The sequence below is a fragment of the Rhipicephalus microplus genome, unplaced genomic scaffold, assembly GCF_043290135.1.
Source record: "Rhipicephalus microplus isolate Deutch F79 unplaced genomic scaffold, USDA_Rmic scaffold_123, whole genome shotgun sequence".
NCBI lineage: Eukaryota > Metazoa > Arthropoda > Arachnida > Ixodida > Ixodidae > Rhipicephalus > Rhipicephalus microplus.
Window position 1 is genome coordinate 312,396 of NW_027464695.1, and position 25,702 is coordinate 338,097.

The following is a 25,702-nucleotide window of genomic DNA, read 5'->3' on the forward strand; positions in this document are numbered from 1 at the left end:
TGAGGCTCGCGCTGACAAGCTTCTAAAACCTAGAAGCTGATATCAGAAGACTGTTATCACAACAGCAAATTCACGCACTTCAGGGGGTCATCACATACGTATGCGCACGCACGTGTACATAGCAAAGACACAAGGACTGCGCGTTATGCAATCCGACAATGATGTGTCGACGACAGTCGAGAAAGGCCTACGTATTCTCCTCTGATTAATGCGTTCACAGAAGCACTTCACAACTCGGCAGTCATTCATATCTTGTCGACGCCATATTGCCATCGACGTGTGAGTGTGTGTGGATAGATAGATAGATAGATAGATAGTTAGATAGATAGATAGATAGATAGATAGATAGATAGATAGAAGGATAGAAAGATAGGTAGATAGATAGAGAAACAGACAGATAGGTAGATAGATAGAGAAACAGACAGATAGATAGATAGATAGATAGATAGATAGATAGATAGATAGATAGATAGATAGATAGATAGATAGATAGGTAGATAGATAGATAGATGGATAGATAAACAGACAGACAGACAGACAGACAGACAGACAGACAGACAGACAGACAGACAGATTCTAATGTGACTTTGCTAGCCACGTAAAGTTCTTTATTTTTAAAAAAATGTTTCACTAGCGTTCTACTTGCGCTAGCTGTCGCAGGATGCCGCCACCAGTGTATACTACCACCCTCCATTACGGTAACCGGGTGATCCGCAAAATGTAATACATTTACAGACAGGGTAATCTTCCTATATGCAGTCACCTTCGCGGGCACACGATCGCGGTAAATATGAATGCATCATCATTAGGAGGGACGCTCTGGCAATACACTATAGCGTGCGAGGTTTCGAGGAAACCTACCCCACTTTCTCGCACAATACACCAGCATTTTTTATTCACATTGGATACCAAAGCAGTCGAAGGTGATGAGGGGTGGTAATAAAGCATTTCTTTCGCTGTTACCAATCGCCTCTTTTTGTCCGCTGTCCGTGCTTGTGCTGTTTTTTTTTTTTTTTGAAGACATCAGATCGCCTGCACTTTGCAACTTCGATTTCCCTGCGATAACAGCTGCGCGATAGTTGAGTGCTCGACGAACGACCGAAACGCCAAGCCAGCAACGAGCCAGATAACGGCGCATCGTCTGGCAAACCACCAAACCTTGCGTGCGCCACGGAGAAGCGACATTGGCTGCTGTGTACAGCCCCCACAAAGGATCGCGCCCTTCTTCGCAGGTCAGATCTAAAGTGTTTCATGACGGAACCAGTACACGATAGTACGGCAATAAAATGAAACCCTTCTTAGGGGAGGTCGAATTTAAAGCATGATGTGGCGATACTAGAATGGATCTACAATAGTACAGATCGTGTCTCCATTACGATAAGATCGCAATAAGATAGTGCCTTCTCCACAGAACAGATATTGATTGATATGTGGGGGTTAACGTTTCAAAATCACCATATGATTATGAGAGACGCCGTAGTGGAGGGCTCCGATAATTTCGACCACCTGGGGATAGGACAGATATAGTGTCGAAAATACCATGGGATGGTATTAGGATACGATGGTATGGCAATGGGAGGTCCTTCGTCACAGCATAAACAGCGTCTAACATACGACATGATGAATATAAGAAGTGGCATGATTGCAAAAGCAATCATGCCAAAGTCACAGCATAAACAGCGTCTAACATACGACACAATGAATATAAGAAGTGGCATGATAGCAAAAGCACGAATTCCCACTTGGCAGGTCAGAACACATATACAATACAATATATGACGGAAACATTTGCATACGATTGGATGGAACGATAGGCGGTTAGGTGAGCCGGCAGAACGGTGCAGCAACACGGTGAGATGGTGATACATCTTTCATGCAACAAGAGAAACATTGCGTAAGAGCTCGAAAGGTATCAAGATGGAGCAAGCTCAGTCTAATTACCACGTTTTCCTTGATCTACTAGCACCTTCGAAAGGAGTTTCTTCGTCTCACGTTTGATTTTCTGTTCGTGCGTTGTCAGTTCACGCTGTTCAATTATTCCGAATCATATATCCGGATTGGAACAGTGTGCTGTCTCTCGCGGGGTCTTTAGCAGCCACTTTGCTTAACGAGGTGATTCAAGCCGCAAAACCGGTTTCTAAACAATTTAACCTAACGCTTAAAAACTTACAAAGCCAGTACTGTGAAACGCTGGCTGTCCGAATTCGTAACCACAGGACCACCCAATTTCAACGACTGAATTGTGTGCCATGCTTCACCTCAAGGCTACCTGTCAACGCAGGCCCAAAAATTACCTTGACACAATTCCACGTATGCGCAGGTACGGAGGCGAGACAGCTGTATAACCCCCCACCTAGAGAACAGGTAAGCTTCCTTATGAAACTTTTTTTTTCTTTTTAAACATTTATTCGATAGGCGTACTTTTTTTTCTTTCGTCAGGCAACCTACCAGAAACATTTAAAACGAAAGACGCCAACGGTTTCCCGCCAATCTCCTCTGCCCTGCAGGGAAGCAACGCACCGAAGGAGGAGCTAAGCGTCCAGTCCCCGCCCACCCTTTTCGTAGAAGTGTGGCAGCTTGGGCTAGTTGGTATGACACGACGATTGTTATAGCGCGAGAACAAAACGACGACACAGAGACAAAAAGTGTCCTTCTTGTCTCTGTGTCGTCCTTTTGTTCTGGTGCTATAACTATCGTCCCGCCCCTTTTCAATTATGCAACGCGGGAGCACCAAAAAAGCAACGTGACCACACTGCCGGCCGTCGTCAACAACAGCCTCTGCCTTGCGCAACAGTTAGCAAAGCGGCGGGATTTTCCTTTTCCTCCGGCTTCTAAAGACATATCACGCGTTCGTGTAACAGCTCCTGCCTCATTGCGTATAGAGCGAGCGCTGTCACCGAAGCGACGGGCGCTCCCCGTTCCTGTTAGCGTATACACACTTCCTATCTCGGGGCGCCCCGTCCGAAATCGGGCTGCAATGCGCGTGTGCCGGCGCGACGGCGACGCACGTATACGCAGCCGGCTTTGCAACCAACAGAGAGGGCCTGCTTGCGTGTATCTCCCGCCTCGTCAGCGTCGGGAACGGAACGCTAATCACGAAGGCAACGACGTATTCCGCGATGGCCACTCGTGCCGAGGTCACCGTGTTCGTCGGTTAGAAAAAACAAAAACAGAAAAACAAAACAAAACGGGGTCACATATCGTAGCCGGACCCCGTGGATAAGTGTTGGGGTTTTACGCTCCGAAATTATACGATTCGATTACGAGGAACGCCGTATAACGAAAGGCTCCGGAAATTGCGACTCCCTAATAATACCATTGAAGAAGGTGTCAGAAAATACAATGTTCAGGCGGGGTATTCCTAAAGCACCCCTGAAGGAATGTTTCGGATGAACACTCCTTAAATGGTATGCCCTGAAGGTACGTCCAGAGAATCATTTCAAAAGTACACCCTTAAAAGGGAGTTGCTTTTAGTCCTAAACCCCAAAGTGAATACCTAAAAATCACATCTCGAAAGCATATGATGTAGAAGAAATGCCCCATTGACGTAGCCAAGGAGGATGGGCTTGATCGAATGCAATACAGTAAAACAAAAACTTGCTGGAAACATCTCCATCCATAGCGGAATACTAGCGTGGATCCATGCAGCGTACATAAATGTACATACATAAATGTACAGACAGGAGACTTAGTTATACAATCGTTAAACGACATATCAGCTCCATACCGAATATGTTGGAAAAAAAAACATCTAACTTATACACAGATACAGATCACAGAAAAATATCTAACTTATACAGAACAGTTCCAACCTACACGACTGCTAACGACACTCCACTTATACGTGCCTCATAAGTGCTTCAAACTTCACAAAATACCCGTCGAAACGTAAAATACAGCTACAATACATGTTTAAAAGTTTTCAATAAGAGAAGGAGGTATTCGCTCCACCGGAAAGCGCATCGTGGGAATCCTCGCGCAAGGCCTTACATACGGTCAGCCGAATCAGCGGTCTTCCAAGAGACTCAGGGTCAATTACCGACAAGAAAGAAAAAAAAAAATGAACGCGCCAATGGTACCTCGCGAACAACCCTCACGACCTTTTCTTCTTTCGGGGAGGGGGGGGACCCCAGTGACGCAACGTGGGCAGAAAAAACGCGGCTCTCCGAGAACATTCCCGACTCGGCTAACAACCTCGACAGAGCAAATACGAATTTCCCCTACACGCAATAGCAGCCCACTCTAATAAAGCTAGAGGAGAAAATACGCTTTTACCGAACTTTGAAAAAATAAAAAAAAGTGAAAGCAAAAACTAGCGCCCAAAACAACGTTCGCTACATCATTCTTTGAGAGCTCCGGGCATGTTTTCTTCTTAAAGTAAATACACTCAGCCCTTCTTTCTTCGATTGATTGATTGATATGTGGGGTTTAACGTCCCGAAACCACGATACATGATTATGAGAGATGCCGTAGTGGAGGGCTCCGGAAATTTCAACCGCCTGGGGTTCTTTAACGTGCACCCAAATCTGAGCACACGGGCCTACAACATTTCCCCCTCCATCAGAAATGCAGCCGCCGCAGCCGGGATTCGATCCCGCGACCTGCGGGTCCGCAGCCGAGTATCTTAGCCACTAGACCACCGCGGCGGGGCCCCTTTTTCTTCGGGACTTTACATGAGGGATGGCCTTGTGATAACGCGGAGTAACTAACAACGGCAATAATGATAGTTCAACAGTTTGCTTGACATCTTCCAGCCTTTGTGTGATTGGATTACCCTCGCGGAAAGAGCGTTTCAGCGTCCGGAAATTTCGACCACCTGTGGTTCATTTAAAGGGGCCCTGCAACACTTTTTGGGCATGGTCAAAAAAACGCTGCCGAGAGGTAGTAGAGGCTCCCGACAACACGCGAGCCAAATATTATAGCGTGTAGCACGCGGCCTGGAATTCGCAAAAAATTCCCAAAGTGAGCTAAAAATTGCTTCCTCTTCTCTCGACACGGAATATGCCCAAACATCACACGTAGCAAGCCCATCTATCAGCCATTGCCTTACTTGAACGTGGCGCGCTCGCTCGTTACAGTGATAGCCGCGGGAGGCCGCTACTTGTTCACGCGTGCGCGATCACACTGATAAAGACACGCATTCGAAGAAAAAAGAGCAAAGAAAATTGCTCAAGGTCACGAGTCGATGGTGACGCGTTTTGTTTGCCACTCCCATCCCTCCCTGCTTAGCTTTCAGCGCTTTCGTAGGGACAAGAGAAGAGAGATTACAATTGCAGCATGCGACGAACCTTTGTAACTCCACTCGCACTCGACGGATTCTTAAAATTTTTGCGGCATTCAATTCGTGAGGCAATAATCTCTTCCGGTGAATTCATTGCATGGTTACCTGAAAAAGTGTTTCAGGGCCTCTTTAACGTGCACCTAAATCTAGGCACACGCATCTCGAGCATTTTGGCATCCATCCAAAACTGCAGCCGCCGCGACTGTGATTCGATCCCGCGACCTGCTGGTCAGCAGCAGAATGCCTTATAGTCACTATAGACCACCGCGGCGGGTCAACCCCGTTCTGTGCTTGCTGCTGCCACGTTATACCGGCAAAACTCCTTAATTTCATCGACCCACCTAACTTCCTGTCTCCCGCCTTGCACGTTTGGCTTCTCTTGGAAACCATTCTGTTAACCTTCAATGACCAGCAGTTATCTTGTCTACGAGCTATGTGTCCAGCCCAATGTCCATTTCTTCATCCCGATTTCGACTAAGATGTCCCCAACACAATTCGTCCTTTTACCAACCATATTATCTTTGTGCCCCAAAAAGTTTCAGCTGTCGACGATCATCTTCCAATGCAATGCTCGCTGCGTCAACCTTTTAATATACCCGTGGCGTAAGGGCAAGCTGTTGGCAGGCACGCGACAACACCAATACCCTCCCCCCCTCTCCCGGGACTGCCGGAAAAAACCCTGGAGGCGGATGTCTACACCCTAGTACTTCCTTCTCACATCCTGTATATCCTGCCGCTTCATCTCAAGGTAAGTGGACTTAACAATGGTAACAATAAACCAAGAAATGAATATCGGCGTACACACTGAAGGCGGAAGCCAATAACAGTATGAGGCAACGCAAAGAGACTTATTTATTCAATAGGCCCTGCCAAAGTCCTAAAGCACGAAAATGACAATCAGGAATGAAAAAAATAGTTATGTATACGCAAACAGAACGTTAACACGAAGTAACAAGCGCTTACAATACACACGTTTCACCTATATATGTGCACACGTGTGTTTACGTGTGGAATGGAGACAACGTAAAGCTGTGTTTAGAAGAAAATGTTTAACGACTTCGAGTGCTTCGTACTCAACTATGGGAGAGCACTGAGCCGTCCCGCTATTTACGTCGGCTGTTTACGTGACGTAAGGACTCCGTCGGCACCAACGGTGGCTGTAGCGGCGGGGTCGACAGAGGCGCCTGCTCCGCTCCGCAGCAGTCGACGGCGAAGTACACGGGCAGCACGTGGCGACCGCGCCCCTTGTTGCGCAGGGTTGCCCGTATGTATACCCCGTGACAGTTTCATTACACTGTTTACATTTCAGGACGACCTTCGCCATTTCGCAACGCGACGCTATATTTGCCACGTGGCGCGCAATGCGGACTGTATTTTTTATTCGATACTGTTTTTTTCCCTACCTTACACACTTCCTTCTCAACCGATGTCGCAAACAGCAGATCGTGGGTGGCTTTATTTTGTTTTCCTCTCTTTGCATGAAATCGTTCTCCGGTCGTGAAAGAGACGTGCGGCAAACAAGCAAGCGCGCGCGTGTGTGCGCACGGCCGGGCACTGCACCCGTTAATTGCTCCCTCGTACGACCCCCCTCTCCACACCTTTCATTATTCAGTGTATCCGGCTGCGCCCTTTAGATCGGGCGGCGGCTCACGCCACCTAGCCGTAAAGTCAAGTAATATCACTATGTGCTGTTTGATTGTAGCCATCAATCAGTTAGCCTCCTACTGGTTATTTCTACCCATTTAAAGTCTACTATGCCTTCACTGTCCCCAAACCTCAATGCTTTGAAAACTTCCGCGCCATTACCTTGGACTATAGGATGGAGCTCTTTACAGAACATTATCAAATGTTCAGCCACTTCCTCCTCCTCTCCAAATGCACTACACACCGTATCTGTGCCTTCGTATTTGGCTCGGTCCGCCATACTCCCGCTCTGGCCTCGAACAGGAGAGAACTACCCCGAGAATTATCATAGATCTTTTCCCTTGCAATTTCCTGCTTGAAAGTTCGGTAGGCCTCCAGTGACGATTTCGTAAGCATTCCCATCTTCCACAAGTCCCTCTCTGTTTCCTCCTCCTCCTCATCCTCCTCCTCCTCCTCCTCCTCCTCCTCCTCCTTCTTCTTCTTCTTCTTCGTCGTCGTCGTCGTCGTCGTCGTCGTCGTCGTCGTCTTCTTCGTCGTCTTCTTCTTCGTCGTCTTCGTCTTTGTCTTCTTCTTCTTCTTCGCCTTCACTCTAACCGCTGCGGTGATCACTATAGTGCGCTCTCAATTACGTCCCGCTTAAGGTACCGCATATAGCCAAGAAACGAGACATATTTCGCCTGGTTTTTTGGATATAGCCAGCATTTAACCGGATATGGTTAAGAGTATGGTTATGACACTCCACGGCTAACCCGATCGCGGGTCGAATCTCGGCCGTGGTGGCTGTTTTTTGGAAGGAGGTCAAAATCCCTCACACCTGTCTATTCAGCTTTAGGGGCATCTTAAACGACCCCAGGTGGTGGAATTTTCGGAGCACTGCACACCATTTTCCAAACGCGCTCAAGCGCGGCCATCTTGGACTGATAACGTTTAGTATTCGTATCAAATAAACAAACAGTGCTACGGTCAACTCACACGCGCGAAATGGCATTGACGGCACATTCAACGTTCCATGACCGCGATAATTTTATACTGTGACATAAAAAAAATCTGCAAAACAAGCGCTTATCAGCCCAAGATGGCGGCCCCCATCAGCCGAAAAGAAAATCATGTATAGGCACCCGGCAATGCAGTTTACGAGATCTCGTGCAGTTTACGAGATCTCATGCAGTTTACGAGATCTCAACCTAGCGAATAGACGCAGAAACACCGAACTTGGAAGTTTCACGTGCATATTATTTTCTTTTTTTGATTGTGAGCAGGGGTTCACAGCTGATTATGTAAGCGCCCAAGAAGCGTTCTTTGAAAACGCGTCAAAAAGGGAATCGACACTTCAGCGTCTCAATGGGTTCAGCGAGCGTTCCATTTTCTTGGTATCCCTGGCGGTCGGTACCAACATTGCGGAGGCAGCCCAAGAAACTTCGTGGCGCCCTCTGGTCCACTGTCGGGTGCCTGCGGCGTCTCTCGTAACCATATCGTCCACCTCGGCGACTTGCGCGTGAAATCACGTTTTCACTATGGTGCCCACCAAGCATCGATACGAATCGTCAACACCACCTGTGCTCTTTGATGGCTCTCCGCACGCCCACTGGACTCGACCGAAGAGAAGCCACCCTTCTTCATCGCTTATGGCTAGGAGTGGCATTTACAAAATCTTATTCCTTTGTCATAGGAATGGCCGACAACGCTCTCTGCGATGCCTGTCATTCCGAAGAGACGCTACACCACATCCTGTGGGACTGTCCGTTGTATGAAATCCAGAGACAGTCACTGGCGTCCGCTTTTGCGCGCATCGACAACAGCCGAATGTCTGTGGACACTATTCTGTCAAGTGCCCGAGAGAAGACATTGCAACAGAAGGCGACGAAAGCTCTGTTGAAATTCCTACGCGACACCGACTTGAACAAGCGACTGTAACAGCAGTGTCACACACCGCGAAAGACAAGACTGGACTATGACTGAGTGTGCGCGCGTGTGCTGCCGAATGTGCTGTTTCTCTCTTCCCTCTCTGCTCTCTTTCATCTCCCCCATCCCTCTCCCATGCGCAGGGTAGCAAACCGGCTGCCTATAGGCTGGTTAACCTCCCTGCCTTTCTTTTCCCTCTATTTTCCTTCCTTCCTTCATTCGGTGGAGCAGTGGCGCCACGGTGCTCGGCTGCTGAACCGAAAGTGACGGGTTCGATTGCGGCCGCGACAGGTCCGTGGACTGCATATGCGGTCAGTGCACGTTAAAGAACACTATAGATCGTAGAAATTCTCGGAGCCCTTCACTAACGGCGTCTCTGCATAATCTTGTCGTAGTTTCGGGACTCAAAACACCAGATGTTTATATATCTCAAAATCGTATCGCGATTTCGGAACAATGGACCCCGACAATTATCAGCAGCGCCACCTAGACGAGCCTGAACGCGCATGCTAGAGCAAGTATACGCGCTTTGTGAGAGGTGTAGAGGGAAACGCCTACGCGCGTCTGTTGCGCGCACACACATGCTAACAAATATGCGTTTTACAAAGCACATACGCACAACAAATTGAAAGATGCGAAAAACATTTTAACAAGGCGAGTGTGCAACCGCCGTCGTACAACCCCAGCCCGGCGCTACGGGCCCCATCGTCCACGCTATTCTTAGCCAATCTGAGGGCAGCACCAGCCCACAAAAGCACCAAGATGGCCAAGCCAAGTGAGACGTTTCTTATTTGGCAATGGAACTGCAGGGGCTTCCCTAGTAAAAAGGCGTACTTGCCGCAGTACATTCGATGCTCTAGCGAAAAACCCCTCGTCATTCTGCTTCAGGAAACATTAACTCCAAACGTCACACTGACTGGTTACAAGCCCGCCTCGTGTTATTCCGATGGCCGGGGCGTCTGCACCTTGGTCAGTAACAAGCTCACACACATCTGTCACGACCTCAAAATGGCCACCAGCAGCGCCGAATATGTCATGACCGAGATTCTGCCGCGCAGCTCGGACCGAAGCAGCATCTTTTTTCTCAACGTGTACAGTAGTCCTAAGGACCGACGGCAGCGCTTCAGGGCCCTCATAAAGAAGGCCGTCAACTTGGCAGGTCCCAACCCCCTGGTTGTGGCGGGCGATTTTAATGCTCCGCACCACACTTGGGGCTACCCGTACAATACCAGCAAGGGCGCGGAACGGTGGCAGAACGCGACGGACATGGACCTGACTCTAATCACCGACAAGGCCTTTCCAACTCGGTTGGGCACCTCATCCTGCAGAGACTCCACTCCCGACCTGACCTTCGTCAAGAATCTCCCCGATGTACAGTGGGCCAACTCAAACATTGACTTAGGTAGCGACCATTACGTCCTGGTGACGCAGTTTTTAATGGTCCGAAAGAGGGCACGGGAGTTTTCTTGGACAAACTGGGACCAGTTTCGCAAAGTCCGCAACGACCGACCCCTACCTGCAACCAGGCCAAGCCTACAGGAGTGGATTAGCCAGCTCAGAGAGGACGTCATAAGTACCACCAAGAATATTAGTACTGACCTTCCGGTTGAAAAAATGGATAGCCGCCTTGCCCACCTGCTAGAGGCCAAGCAGTCACTTCTCGCCCGCTGGATAGGCCAGCGCCTCAATCGCAGGTTGCGCAAGAAAATCTCCGACCTAAACAAGACCATCGAGGAGCACTGTCGCGTGCTCTCCAAGCAGCAGTGAGACGAGGTGTGCAACTCGGTAGATGGCCAGATGCGTAATGGCAAGACATGGAACCTGCTCAAGCACCTGCTCAGCGAGACTAACACCAAAACTAACCAGCGGAACGTATTAGCGCGAACCATGCACGAAGCCAAGCAGTCCTCTTCAGAAGAGGAGGTTTTGAAGCAGCTGGTGCAAAAGTACCTCCCTGTCGACTCGAACCCCGCAACAACGTACCCCGAGTACTCAGGACCGGCCAACACTGAACTGGACGCCGAGATATGCCACGAAGAGGTTCGGCAGGCGCTTTACGCGCTCAATGGGAGGTCTGCCGCGGGCCCCGATGGCATAACTAATAAGACCCTGCGCAACCTGGACGACCGATCAATCGACTACCTCACCGAGATCATCAACGAGGCATGGAAGAGCGGCGAGGTCCCCGACCCGTGGAAGGTCGCGCGCACCGTGCTCATTCCTAAGCCGGGGAGGTCACCCAACTTGGACAACATGCGCCCCATTTCGCTCACATCCTGCGTGGGAAAGGTAGCCGAGCATGTGGTCCTCAATAGGTTGACTCGGTACCTGGAAGACAATGGGCTCTACCCGTACACCATGATTGGCTTTCGGGCCAAGCTTTCGACGCAAGACGCTATGAAGCTGCTCAAGCACCAAGTCATCGACTGCAACACTCGAGACATGCGGGCCATTCTCGGCCTCGATTTAGAGAAAGCCTTCGACAATGTTGCTCACTCTTTCGTGTTGCGGTCGATTGCTGAGCTCGGCCTTGGAGTCAGATTCTACAAATATGTCAACTCGTTCTTGACCCGTAGGAGAGCCACCCTCAGTGTGGGAGACCTTGTCTCCGAGGAGATCGAGCTGGGATCGCGCGGCACGCCACAAGGGTCAGTGCTATCGCCCACCCTGTTCAATCTTGTCATGGTCGGGTTGTCCAAGAGGCTCTCATGTATCGAAGGCATTAACCACACAATTTACGCGGACGATATTACCATTTGGTGCACAGGTGGCAGTGACGGGCAAGTTCAGCGCTCCCTGCAGGAGGCCATAGACACCACGGAAGATTACCTCCGTCCCACAGGCCTGAGGTGTTCCCCAAGCAAGTCCGAGCTTCTCCTTTACCAACCCACAAGGCGAGGGCCCAAGCCCAAAAACTGGCAGCCGATCTCGAAGAGTGATATCAAGCTCTACACCGGAGATGGCAGTGCAATACCCAGAGTTGACTCCATTCGGGTCCTCGGCATGACCATCGAGTCCAATGGTTCCAACGGCAAGACTATACTCAAGCTCGCCGCCAAGACGGATAACGCGGTTCGGCTGGTTCGGCGGGTGGCCAACCGCTACCAAGGCCTCAAGGAAGACAACCTAATCCGCCTGGTCAATGCCTTTGTGCTCTGCCACTTTTCATATGTCGCGGCCATGCACAATTGGCAGCGTGCCGAGCGTGACAAGATCAACGTCTTGCTCAGAAAGATTACCAAGCGGGCCCTCGGTATCCCGATCAGGACGCGCACCGAGCGCCTGCTCCAGCTCGGAGTACACAATACGTTGGAGGAGATTGCCGAATCGCAGGAGCGGGCCCAGCTCGCGCGCCTTTCGAGCTCCCAGACCGGCAGACATATACTCCGAGAGCTCGGTCACTCTCCGGCTGAAGTGGACGAGAAGATGAGACAGGTGCCCCGTGAGATTCGCGACCTCATCACCGTGGCACCGATACCGAGGAATGTCCATCCCGAGCACAATCGTGGTAGGCGACGGGCTAGAGCTGCCACTCTTCTCAAGCAGATTCACAGTGAGGAGCACGGCGTCAGCTTTGTCGACGCGGCCGCGTACCGTGGGAGCTGCGCCTTCTCCGCAGTCGTCGTCGACTCCAAACAACAAATCACCAACTGCGCATCGGTTCACACTGACGATCCGGCGGTTGCCGAGCAAGTGGCCATCGCCCTGGCCATCCTGGAAGGTGAGAGGGAGGTCATCTATAGTGACTCTAGGTCAGCTATTCGCGCTTTCGAGCGCGGTGTAATCTCCAAGAAAGCCCTGCGCGTGCTCCAAAGTGGTGGCCGCGACGGCATCAAGCACCACGTACTGATTTGGTTTCCTGCACATGTTGGACAGGTCCAAGGCGCTCCCCCCAACCTCAACGAGTCTGCCCACGAGGCCGCGCGCGCACTTACCGACCGCGCGGGTTCCGGGCAACGATTCGGGGCCAACGGGGTTGCGGAAAACAGGGACGCGCCTGCCACGTACAACGAAATAACAAAATATTTTTACCTCGCGCGGAGACTATATCCACTCCCTCATCCAAATCTTAATAGGCCACAAGCCCTTACGCTCAGACTACTGCAGACCGACACGTACCCTAACCTGAGATCCCTTCACGCTATTTATCCTGACGTGTTCCCCAATGACGCTTGCCCCGAATGTGGGGATGTATCCACGCTGGCGCACATGCTCTGGGAGTGCAAGGCAATGTACACTAACCCCAACACTACATCGGTCAGGTGGGAGGCGGCCCTTCGCAGCTCCCTCCTGGCCGACCAACTTTGGGCCGTCCAGCAGGCCCGCGGAGCGGCCGATAGGCTTGGCCTAACGGTCCCGACGTGGGAGACGCCCGCTGCGCGCTGACGCGCGCCTTGCAGGACCTCAATAAAGTTTCGCAACCAACCAAGGCGAGTGTGTTTACGCGCCGCCAAATCGTCACCATTTCTCTTTCTCTCAGCGATAGCATCGTTGCTTTCCTGAGTGCTACACCAACCCCTACCCCCCCTCTCTTTCTCGTGGAAGCGCACTTGGCAGCGTTCTATGTGCAACTCGTGTCGGTTATGTGGTTTAAATTCGCCGTCATCAGAGCTCTCGCCAGATGTTGTTATCGTAACCCAAATGCAGACAAAGTATACTTCGGAGAGCAGGAAGAGGTATATGGTTTTAATGGGGGGGGGGGGAGGCTGAACGTGTATTGCGCTACAGCTTCGATGACGTGTTTGTAGCGGTAGTTTGATTGCGCGTATAAACTATTTTCACGTGGTCATGACGTCGACGAACGCAACAGTCGGCGTTCTAAAGAAGAAACTTCTTATTTGGCCGATCTTGTGGCCGGGAAATTGAAGGTCAGACTATACAGCAATACACACTGTCATTGGTAGCCGCAAGGCACACCGCGGTGGTCTACTGGCTAAGGTACTCGGCTGCTGACACGCAGGTCGCGGGCTCAAATCCCGGCTGCGGCGGCTGCATTTCCGAAGGAGGCGGAAATGTTGTAGGCCCGTGTGCGCAGACTTGGGCACACGTTAAAGAATCCCAAGTGGTCAAAATTACCGGAGCCCTCCGATATGGCGTCTCTCATAATCATATGGTGGTTTTGGGACGTTATACCCCACATGTCAATCAACTGGTAGCGGCGAACAGAGCGTATGCCGTCGATCAACTGACAAGCGGTCACGCGCATCGGCGGCATTTACACATGCACCGTCGAATATTGCGGCGTTATCGCTATCGGCAACCATAAGTTCCAGAAGAATCTGTAATGTTCACGTTGTGCGCCTAATCGCATCGGAAGGTTCTACGATTATATCGGTAGTCAATGGGTGTCGTCACACTTGCACGTGTAGTGGGGCGATAACAAAACTTGAGAAAGGGGCGTGGAAATATAGCTTACGAACTAGAGGCCCTATATACCTACCCGCCACCTTCTTGGGCTGCGAGCTGTCATTTGCGTATCACGCTCAATGTTGTATCGCTTGATTGATTTGTGGGGTTTAACGTCCCAAAACCGCCATATGATTATGAGAGACGCCGTAGTGGAGGGCTCCGGAAATTTCGACCACCTGGGGTTCTTTAACGTGCTGAGCACGAATCTGAGCACACGGGCCTACAGCGTTTCCGCCTCCATCGGAAATGCAGCCGCCACAGCCGGGATTTGAACAATTTTGTATCGCGTCAACCGTTCAATAACAATGGCCGCCGGGTAACAAAAGAAAAAAAAAGGAAGAAAGGCGTGGCGGGTCACCACGCGTCTATATAATATAATAATTCTAGGGCCTTAACGCCCCATAACCACCATATGACGAGAGCTCTGGAAATTCCGACCACCCGGGGGTTCCCTAACGAGCACCTAAATTTAATGCACGCGGGCCTAAAGCGTTTCCGTTTGCATCGAAAATGCGGCCGCCACGGCCGGGATTCAATTCCGCGACCTGCGGGAAGTAGTCAAGTAGATCCTCCGTGAGCGGTCACAACGTGGTTTATTTCGACGTTTCGGCCTAGAGTCTGGCCTTCATCAGGATTGATGAAGGCTCCTGATGAAGGCCAACGTTGTGACCGCTCACGGAGGATCTACTTGACACTATATATATATATATATATATATATATATATATATATATATATATATATATATATATATATATATATATATATATATATATATATATATATATATATATATATGGTATTTCTTGAAAGTCTTCCTGGGTTCGGTCGAGTTATAAGTCATCAAATGAAGGGGACGAGCAAATGAAAAAAAAAACATGCTTTATTGCCAACGTTACGGCCGGGAACCGGCCTTCGTCAGCAGCGCATACATGCTTCATCTGATGACTTTATATGTATCCCTGTCGAACAAACTTTTTGGCTATATGCCACCGGGGGGGGGGGAGGGGAAGGAAGAGGGCGTTGCACGTTTACACAGCGCCACATATTCGATGACGCGCGGCGACGGCCTTTAGGTTGCGCGCGCAGACCTCCAAAAAGCTATATACCCGCACACGTGCCGACGTACAACACACGCACAACAGATTGGTGTACCCGCATGTCACCGGCGTTCCGTGAACGTTTCCTGTTTTGCCGTCAGAGCCCTCCGGCTGACAAAAAATATATATGTCACGGCGTCGACGATACCAGGCGGCGTGCCTAAACCTTCTTTTTCAATAACGACATTCGGCTTGAAGGCACGTGTGGGTGGCTATAAAGCGCGAGTGACATCCCTGTATTACACACATAGTGGTATAAACTTCGTTCATACGTTTTTTGAAGGAAACAGTTCTAAGCAGTGATAATGCACCCGACAGTGGACCAGACCTGTATTACACACATAGTGGTATGAACTTCGTTCATACGTTTTTTGAAGGAAACAGTTCTACGCAGTGATAATAGGCACCCGACAGTGGACCAGAGGGCGCCACGAAGCTTCTTGGGCCGCGTCCGCATTGTTGGTACCAACCGCCAGGGATACCAAAAAAAATAGAACGCTCGCTGAACACATTGAGACGCTGAAGTGTCGATTCCCTTTTTGCCGCGTTTTCAAAAAACGCTTCCTGGGCGCTTACATAATCAACTGTGAACCCCTGTTCACAACTGAAAAAAGAAAATTATATGCACGTGCAACTTGCAAGTCCGGTGTTGCTGCGTCTACTCGCTAGCTAGGTTACGTATTGGAAGACTCGGTTTTGCTGCGCCCACTCGCTAGGCTGTGTGTTCTGGCGCTACCATCAGATCTCGTAAACTGCATTGCCGGGTGCCTATACTCGGAAAGCAAAGTGAACGCCTCTTTCGACAGGCATTACATTTTTATCTTAAGTTTCCCGGAACATTATCATATTGTTTATTAATTTGAGGAAAAGCACCACCACCACGATCATACTCATAGTATTGCGAGCCTTACCATTTCGACATCTTTTTGACCCCGAGTTGCCCCTTTGGTCACGTGACCCTGTAGCCTAATGCCTAACACTACCTTATTACTCACTCGACAGTAATCGCAAGGAGTGACGTTTTAATGTGCCCACGATGATAACGAAATTTCTGCATTGGACTGTTACGTGAGGCTCGACTGTAAGTAAAACAAAAATTCTAAAGCAAGAAACTCCAATCAAATTTGAGCAAATACGATACTATTAGAACGATTCGTATGTTACCAGCCCCGCCGCGGTGATCTAGTGGCTAAAGTACTCGGCTGCTGACCCGCAGGTCGCAGGATCGAATCCTAGCTGCAGCGGCTGCAATTTCGATGAAGGCGAAAATGCTGTAGGCCCGTGTGCTCAGATTTAGGTGCACGTTAAAAAAACCTTACGAGGTCGAAATTTCTGGAGCCCTCCAATACGACGTCTCTTATAATCATACGGTGGTTTTGGGACGTTATACCCCACATGTCATGGTATGTTTACGAATACTGTTAATACTATTACTGCTGCTACTACGATGGCGACGGCCCAGGATAGTCGAAGAGTCGCTGCAATAATAAAAAAGAGAAGAAGACAGAAAACGCAGGAAAAACGAACCAACCGAGAAAACAGTCTCGCTTGATAACGATATCGCCGTCGTTGGCACCGGTAAACCGTATGAACCGGGAATGTGTGAACGAGGTTCTGCAACAGCAGAGAGTAGAGGGCTAGTGAGCAATCAACGGTAAAGCTTTTTACGTAATAGAATTCTAAGTTTGATACAAAAAAAAAAACACGTTCGACGGGCGGTCGAACTCCCTTCATCAAGACTTTAAACTTTTCGGTCCACCTCTGCGGCACAGTCGTTATGGTGCTCGGTCGACGACCCCAAGGTCGGGGGTTCGATGCCAACCACGGTGGTCGCATTTCAGAGCAGGCGGGATGCCAGAATTTCAGGAACCCGCCAATGCGGCGTGCATCATGATCACATCGTGATTAAGGGACGTAATACTTCACGAATTATACTTATAGCTATCATATTATTCCAGTTCAGGTAGGAATGTCGTATAGTCTTGGTATACGGGCAAACGCAGATATTTGCTTTCAGTTTAACGTCCACATCAGGAAATTGTCGGGCGATACGAACACTTCAGCGATGAGATATTATTGTCTCGACTCTCTATATCGCAGCCCTCTTATCTCATCTCTCTCAGCGCAACCACGAGGTGGCGAACAAAACCGACACTGGGAAACAGCGATTGCAGTCTCGCGTGACGATACGCAACATTCGTCGAGCTTCGGCAGCGAGCTTCACCAACCAATCACCGCGTGGCAGGAGAGCGACTGTTCGGCTGACGTCACGCAACACGAGACCGCGCCGCCCCCGCTATCGCAATCGTGTGAAACGCCGAGCGGGAAAATCCCCGAGTCGCAAACACGGGAATCGGAAGACACGCGCTTCTGGTGTGAATGAGAACGTTGTCGGCGCGTATGATGCGGAGTTCCGCCGTGCAAGCGGCATACACAATTATTTTGTACATATCATTAACACGTCTTTAACATGTTTCGTACACGTCTTTTGCACAGTGCGAGCACAAGAAATCAATTGCGATCTCGTACGAAGCCCCGCCGCGGTGGTCTAGTGGCTAAGGTACTCGGCTGCTGACCCGCAGGTCGCGGGTTCGAATCCCGGCTGCGGCGGCTGCATTTCCGATGGAGGCGGAAATGTTGTAGGCCCGTGTGCTCAGATTTGGGTGCACGTTAAAGAACCCCCAGGCGGTCGAAATTTCCGGAGCCCTACACTACGGCGTCTCTCATAATCATATAGTGGTTTTGGGACGTTAAACCCCACATATCAATCAATCAATCAATCAATCAATCAATCAATCAATCAATCAGCGATCTCGTACGAAACGCGATCAGCGAATCTTTCACATGCCGCCGCGCTGGTTGCGCCTTGCCATCAAACTTTTCATCTTCTGTATGATAATGCGGTGCTGCTTTGGATGCGCAATTAGGCGATAATAATTTTGATTCCTGTGTCTGTGATTGTTATCTGAAGACAGCGCCGTGTCTGCATGCTTCATTTAGTCACTACGTCTGTACGCCCTGTTCAGATATGTACAAACTGGCCAAACTGTAATTAAGAAATTGCGATCCGCTTAAGAAGGAAAGAAAAAAAAGAATCACCGTATTTTCCCACTAATTGAGTTTACTGTTCGCCACATCACTGGATAGTTAGGCTCCATCATTCGCAAGAATAACTCTTTTACGAACATTGGTTATGGCCTAGAGCGTTGTCTGGGAAGGGAGGGGGGGGGGGAGTTCAAATCCCACCGAAGTTTTCACATTTTGCATGTGTATATATATATGAGTATACCCACCCGCCATTTTGCCATGACGTGTGACATCATGCGCTGCGTGCAGCGCCAGTCGTCGTCTTCGATACCGAAGTTTAGGCGCTGTGCAGATAATTTAATTTCGATGCAAAGCTGAACGAAGTTGCCCCCGCTCGATTACACGAACAGTCGAAGACGACGGAACCAAATGGTTCGGCGGAATGGAGACGCTCGCACGGCAAGCAGATCATGACGTCATGGCTCGCGAGCGCGCCAGTGTTGCCCGACCAATTTCGCACGAGGATTGATTGATTGATTGATTTGTGGGGTTTAACGTCTCAAAACCACCATATGATTATGAGAGACGCCGTAGTGGAGGGCTCCGAAAATTTAGACCACCTGGGGTTCTTTAACGTGCACCCAAATCTGAGCACACGGGCCTACAACATTTCCACCTCCATCGGAAATGCAGCCGCAGCAGCCGGGATTCGAACCCGCGACCTGCGGGTCAGCAGCCGAGTACCTTAGCCACGAGACCACCACGGCGGGGCCGCACTAGGATTGAAATTCAAAGTTAAAGCACATACACGTCAGTGCAAAAGAAATCGGTTGTATACCCTCGAAGAAAAAAAAATCCATTTTTTTAAAACATCGATTCAAGCACACATCCCCAGATTACGGATTTTTTTCATCACAAGAGTTTAACCAACATAACGCAGATTACGATCGAAAAGTGGTTGGTTATGAAAATTGGTGAAGGCATCTTTGAGTGACTATTCTCCCAAACAATAAAGAGACTGGATCATTTGGAGGCGCACGAGATTGATTGATATGTGGGGTTTAACGTCCCAAAACCACCATATGATTATGAGAGACGCCGTAGTGGAGGGCTCCGGAAATTTCGACCACCTGGGGTTCTATTACGTGCACCCAAATCTGAGCACACGAGCCTACAGCATTTTCGCCTACATCGAAAATGCAGCCGCCGCAGCCGGGATTGGATCCCGCGACCTGCGGATCAGCAGCCGAGTACCTTAGTCACTCGACCACCGCGGCGGGGCAGACGGACGAGATTCTCTAGAATGCTTGATTAAACTAGAGCGATATGTCCCGAAATAACCTAATCCCATCATAGCGGTACATATTCTCGTCTTCTTTTAATTTCTGCCGCGGCGGTAGCATTTTCGATGGAGGCAAAAGGACAGAGTCCCTTGCACTGTGCCCGTTAAAGAACACCGGATCGTCAAAATTTCCGGAGCCCTCCACTATACGGCGTGTCTCATAATCATATGGCATAGTTCCGGGACGCAAAACCACAGATAGTATTACTAGTATTGTTACGATCATCTCTTAATTTCTGTACAGTTGTAGACCGCGTTATAATACGTTCCCTGCACGACCATGAAGGTTGCCACCTTCTCAAACGGTTACCGAACTGCCACCCTCGCTAACTGCGCGGTCACTAACACGCCAGAGAACGCACCTTTTGAACCCGTTAGTACAACGTCAACGTAGTTAGCGAATGCAGCAACCTTCCTTTCTTCCTACACAGGAGCGCATCGGTCAAAGTACTGCAAAGAACCCACACAGAGACGTCATGAAGTGAATACCAACCAGCGAGGCAAAAACAGTCAGCATGGCCCCACAGTGACGACGAATGCGCGTTTCCAGGAAGATGTAGCTACATTTCACCCCGTTGACGCACTAAGTGCGAACGCATGAAGTGTATGCGCGCGAATTAACATTTCGGATTAAAGAAAAAAAAAACTGTCGTGTTCTACGCAGCAAGTAAGCGCCCTGCAAATACTGTGGTTAAAGTTATTATCACCTCAATGCAACCCTCTTTGCTCCCCTCTTCTCTCCTTAGCCCAAACTGAGGTGCAATAACATTTCAAGTATTTCGTAAAGTCTATTGAGTGGATGACAGGAGCAAAAAAAATTAGAAAAGTGCCGCCATATCCACAAAGTGAATGATGATGACTGGACGAAGCTGCGGAGCCTTAAACCTGGTAAACCATGAATCCTCGGTACATACTGCCCAGTCGATTTTATTACAACGCTCCCCCTAGCGTACGTCACCCGCACTGAATCGAACGATGGCCTTCCAGTAATGACACGCGTCGTATGTGGCTCCATTCCTATTTTATAACATCTCGCATCTTTCATAATCAACTACAAGTACCGCCGTCTAGTTTATAACATCTTGCATATTTTCATCGTCAGCTACAAGTACCGCCATCCAGTGAACACTGCAAGAACTAAACGAGAGGTGGCTACATACAGGGGACGCACAGCCCACGTCTTAAGGAGCTTCGCCCCTAAAAAATGTTGCGGTCTCTTTCGTTACTGTGAAGATATGGAAGCCAGCGAATCTGCGCCTGTGATGGGTATGGTATGGCGAATATCGATGTAATGAACTTATACAATATTATTGCTGCCATGAATTTTTACACCAGTCGTTATCGAGTATACTGAGCAAATAGAGAGACAACAGTGAAGATGGACATATCCGCTAAGTGGACACCGCGACAATAGCTCCCCAGGCAAAACCGCACGAAGACAAGCGAAGCCAGCCGGACTGCACGTGCCAGAACGCGCGCGAGCACCGACCGATTGGCCAGCGCGCCTGGCGGAGGAAGAAGACCAGTGGCTCGTGATATCGACAGACTTTGTGTTCGCTATTTCGTCCTCGCTTCTTCTGTCGGTTACATCGACGGCTTTAGCCAACACCGGCGACGCCACTCTTCACGTTAACGGACACCTAACAGCTGTGCTCTATAGAAATGCGGGATACTTTTACAGTCCACACTCAGGTGTATCGTAGTGGAATGCCCATCGTCCGTGTACCCTGCCCCGGTCTATTCTTTTTGCGTTAACTCGGTGCTTCGTCGCGCTGCCGAAACAGATCCCGGAGGCCACGTCAAAAAGAGCGCGTGGTTGAGATTCTCTCCGCCAGATGCCGCGACGATCTGAGCTGTCTCACCAGAGTCGCCACAAAACCACCAGTTTTTACAACACGCTTATACGAATAATTTTCATTATTTATCTTTACAGGCAGTCGGCCCTTCAGGTATGCTCTAGTATCAACGTATTCAAGACAACTTTTAACTTGTGTATGAACTATGGATTAGTATTGTTTATAAGACTCTTCTTTTTTTATTATTCGGAAACCCGGAAGCACTCCACCTCGAGCGAGTGGAAGAGAAACAAGAGTTTAACTCTGTGGCCGTGTGTCACTTATAAACAAACAAGGCATTTTCGCTGACTCGGCGACACTGTTGAAAGGCTAACTACAGAAAGGCTGACAACAAGTGATACACACTTGAGTTACAGACACAGCAACGCATATGGCCCTCGGCTCTTTCGGCAGCAAAACATCGTCGGGAAGTCGGTTAAACGTGACCCGACCTGTGATTCGCGAATAATTATCGTTAAGGAAATAATGCACGCGCGACTCATGCCAACTTCCACGATAGGACATTGGCGGAATTCGACGTACGTGACCTGCCCTTATCTATTAAACAGCGCCAAATGTCTGCGAAGACGATTGAGACCTGCACTTTCGGCCATGTCGGAACTCGGCATATCCACCTGTGACTCATGTATACGTCGTAGGGTTATCAACTCTTTTTTCCGAAAGTCAACGCGTGACGTGCGACCGTAACCGCGTGACTTAGCCGTTGAAATCATCCCCGGAAATCGGCGAACGCACGCGTATGGGAAGATTTAATGCGACAGTAAAATCGTTAAAAGTCGCTAAATGTAACACGTCTATGCGTTTGGACAAAAGTCACGCGGATACCTAACACAGGTGTGCAGATCACATTAACGCCCTACACAGACTGCGGCTGGGTGTTGCATACACGCGACGATACTTCTGCATTGATTGATTGATATGTGGGGTTTAACGTCCCAAAACCACCATATGATTATGAGAGACGCCGTAGTGGAGGGCTCCGGAAATTTCGACCACCTGGGGTTCTTTAACGTGCACCCAAATCTGAGCACAGATACTTATGCATGATAGGACAAGAACGAAATTCCTACTGCAACTTGTGTAACACGCCAGAAACTATTATTCACATCCTGTGCGTGTGCCCTTTATATACGCAGTTGAAAGACAATCTCTCAAGTGCCTCACAGATGAGCTAGAATGCCGGCCGACCCTTTTCTGAAGAGAAACTTTTGGGTGCTTGGGAACGTGTGGATCACGCTCAACGCAGTTTAAAGGGCCCGCTCACATTTCTAAGCAAGACAGGTCTCTAGATTCACGTCTTTAGAGAATCTGATAATGTAGAGACTTTTTGTGCGTGTACTACACCAAACGAGACATTGTGTGCAGTGACTCATTGTGCTATACCACAATCACCCCTCATCACACTCTCCTCTTTATTTCCGTCTTCCCCTTACCCCCGTGTGGAGTAGCAGGCCAGAAACCCGCTTTCAAGGCCGACCTCTCCTCCTTCTCATTAAACATCTTCTTCTTCAACATTAGAGAGTTTTAGTACTGCGTACGCTGCGTACGTGGCGGCGTTGCGTACGTAAGGACGCCACGTTCTGCGTAGTGCGCATGCGCAGACCGCAACTCGCACGTATCGCGTTACGTACGCAGCCGCTACGTACGCGCGCATGAGATGCGTGCGTGCGTACGTATGAGCTGATCGCGCCGCTCTCGAACAAGTTCGCGACAGCGCGAGACTTCGTTTTGCAAAAATGGCGGCATCGAAGGCAAACACCGACCGGCTCTGTGGCTTAAAATATGGCCATAATCTGGCTAAACACTTGGATTGGCTCACATTGGCTGTCAACAACACGTGCTTCTATTTCGATCTACCAGATGGCGCAACACGCTTCACGCTCGTTACGTACGCGGATACTACGGCGTACTAAAAGCCGATTAGTGGCAAACGACGCCACGTAACGCAAGGCGCTTGCGTGATGCGTACGTAGCACCATTCCGCAGTACTAAAACTCTCTATTAACGCCACGTCAGAAACTTCGCGCGCCACTATAATATGGCGCGGCGGTTTCGTTCATGTCAGTGCGAACGTATACGGTGATCCAATGCTAACGCCGCATACTGAGCGCTCGATTGCCGGCGAGTTAAATAAACGCAGCTGCGAAAACACGTCTGCAGGCAGCTGGCACGAGCAGGGGATCACGATTTCGCCATCACGACGCCTATATATGCGCGCCTCAAGCAGAACTTTATATGCGTTGCCTAAACGCACGCAGCTGCGACATCACGCCACGTTACGTCACTGCGCTGCGAAGGGTTATGCACCGAAAATACGTTGTCTGGTAAAAAAAAAACGTTATGTTAGACCCGCACAATTTTGATCACGGCTTATTGATTGGCAAATTTTTGATTGATCGATTGATTAACTGATTTATTGATATGTGCGGTGAAATGTCCGAAAACCACCATACGATTATGAGAGACGCCGTAGTGCAGGGCTCCGAAAATTCCGATCACCTGGGGTTCGTTTACGTCCACCCAAATTGAAGCACACGGGCCTAACAGCATTTTCGCCTACATCGAAAATGCAGCCGCCGCCAGCCGGGATTAGATCTCGCGACCTGCGGGTAATTGACAAACTTTCATCATGACTTATCGATGACGGCTTATTGATTGACTGTCACTGCCTTCAAAACGAGTCACCAAGGCTGCTTCATTGCGTCAGCTCCTTTCTACAGTGTAACCCCGTATTCTAGAGCCTCCCTTCACTCAACGCTTCGCCTTCACTTGAGAAAGCCGATGGGAGCGCCATCTCTAGGTACGGCAAGTCACTGCATATCAGCGATAGTCTGCTGCGATTCTTGAGTAGCGCAGCGTCATTTTCAGCCGAGTGGTGGCGCAGTGTTCAACTCTGTCAAGTGAAGGGTGAAAGTCGAGTCGAGGAGCGTTTGCGAATACGAGGGTAAAGTTTCCTTGATTTGATTACGTCATCACACGTAGCCAGGCTGATTGCGCGGTTGTGGGGTGCGTTCACTTTCTCGTCCTGCATCGTTTATTAGCGCTCAAAGTTGTTACCCTGTTACACGGCTGTTCACTTTGGAGTGTTCGATTGGCATCGCCGTTCGACAACTCGCAGGAGGCCGCCGGGTATGGCCATCGTCCGATATCGGGGAGCGCATGGGCTATCACTCGCCTTGTGGGACTTGCAAAATTACGCCGAAGAAATTTATCGGACGCAAGTTGAACGCAGCCCTATTAATAGAAAAGAGCACGATAGGCACGCTATATTCAATTCGGCGGTTGCCGACGGCGTTCGTGTCCACTGGCATTGCTGAGTAGTGTCTTCACAGTAACTTTTCTGATTGATTCATTATTAGGTGGATTAAGAAAATCTACAAATAGATTGGCTAACGATTACTATAGAACCAAGAAGGGCTTCCTTTACAATGTAAGTGTCTGGCACTCGTCACTACGACGAGGCCTAAGCCTCAACCGAGCTCTCATGATCAGACAAAGAATTTAAAAAGGCGATTGAGTCACTGCAAAATCGCTGGCGTATGCATGCCTATAGCACGTCGAAAAAACAAAAAAAAAGCAGGCGGTCAAAAATTATTGCGTCTCACCCCATACCCCGCGCGTTCCTCACATTCACATCGCAACACCGGTAAGCAACACCCAGAATTTTAATTAATATTCACCGTAGATTGACCCCAGGCATTACGGGTAGGAACATCATTACAGCCCTTTCAATGAACATTAAGTTGTTGTAGAACTTAACGGCAAGTAATAGACGACACTTGGACGCCGTCACGGGAAAGCACGAACCGTGTTAGACAAAAAAAAAAAATCAAACATCCTCGTACGCGTTGAACATCGTGAGAAACAAAGGGTTCAACCTAAGACACGGGCAGTGCGACGTAGCGATCGCCGTAATCGACATTGGACGTCGATTACTTGACGGTCTAGAAACATTGTTTCTCTTCGAAACACCCTTACACAAGTCGAGAGGCGGTGCCGAACAGGTTCCCGAACACATGCGCAGGGAGGCATTTCGAAGCAAGCCGAGCACCAAAACACTCCCACTTCCATCTTCCTCCTCTCTCCACCTCCGCCTCCTCCTCCCCCTGCATCCTTTTTCCTCGTTAAGGGGCCGTGGTGC

General features: G+C 49.5%; 1 protein-coding gene and 1 long non-coding RNA gene across 4 annotated transcripts in view; one reads left to right on the plus strand and one right to left on the minus strand.

Moving 5' to 3' along the window:
- The window catches only part of LOC119163544 (Mon2 homolog, regulator of endosome-to-Golgi trafficking), a 295,128-nt gene that overhangs the window by 64,762 nt on the left and 204,664 nt on the right, over positions 1-25,702 (minus strand). The window lies entirely within an intron of this gene.
- Positions 1,027-20,364, plus strand: LOC142790730 (uncharacterized). The gene is made up of 2 exons (XR_012889723.1): positions 1,027-1,232; positions 20,137-20,364. It is a non-coding gene; the product is annotated as an uncharacterized LOC142790730 (long non-coding RNA).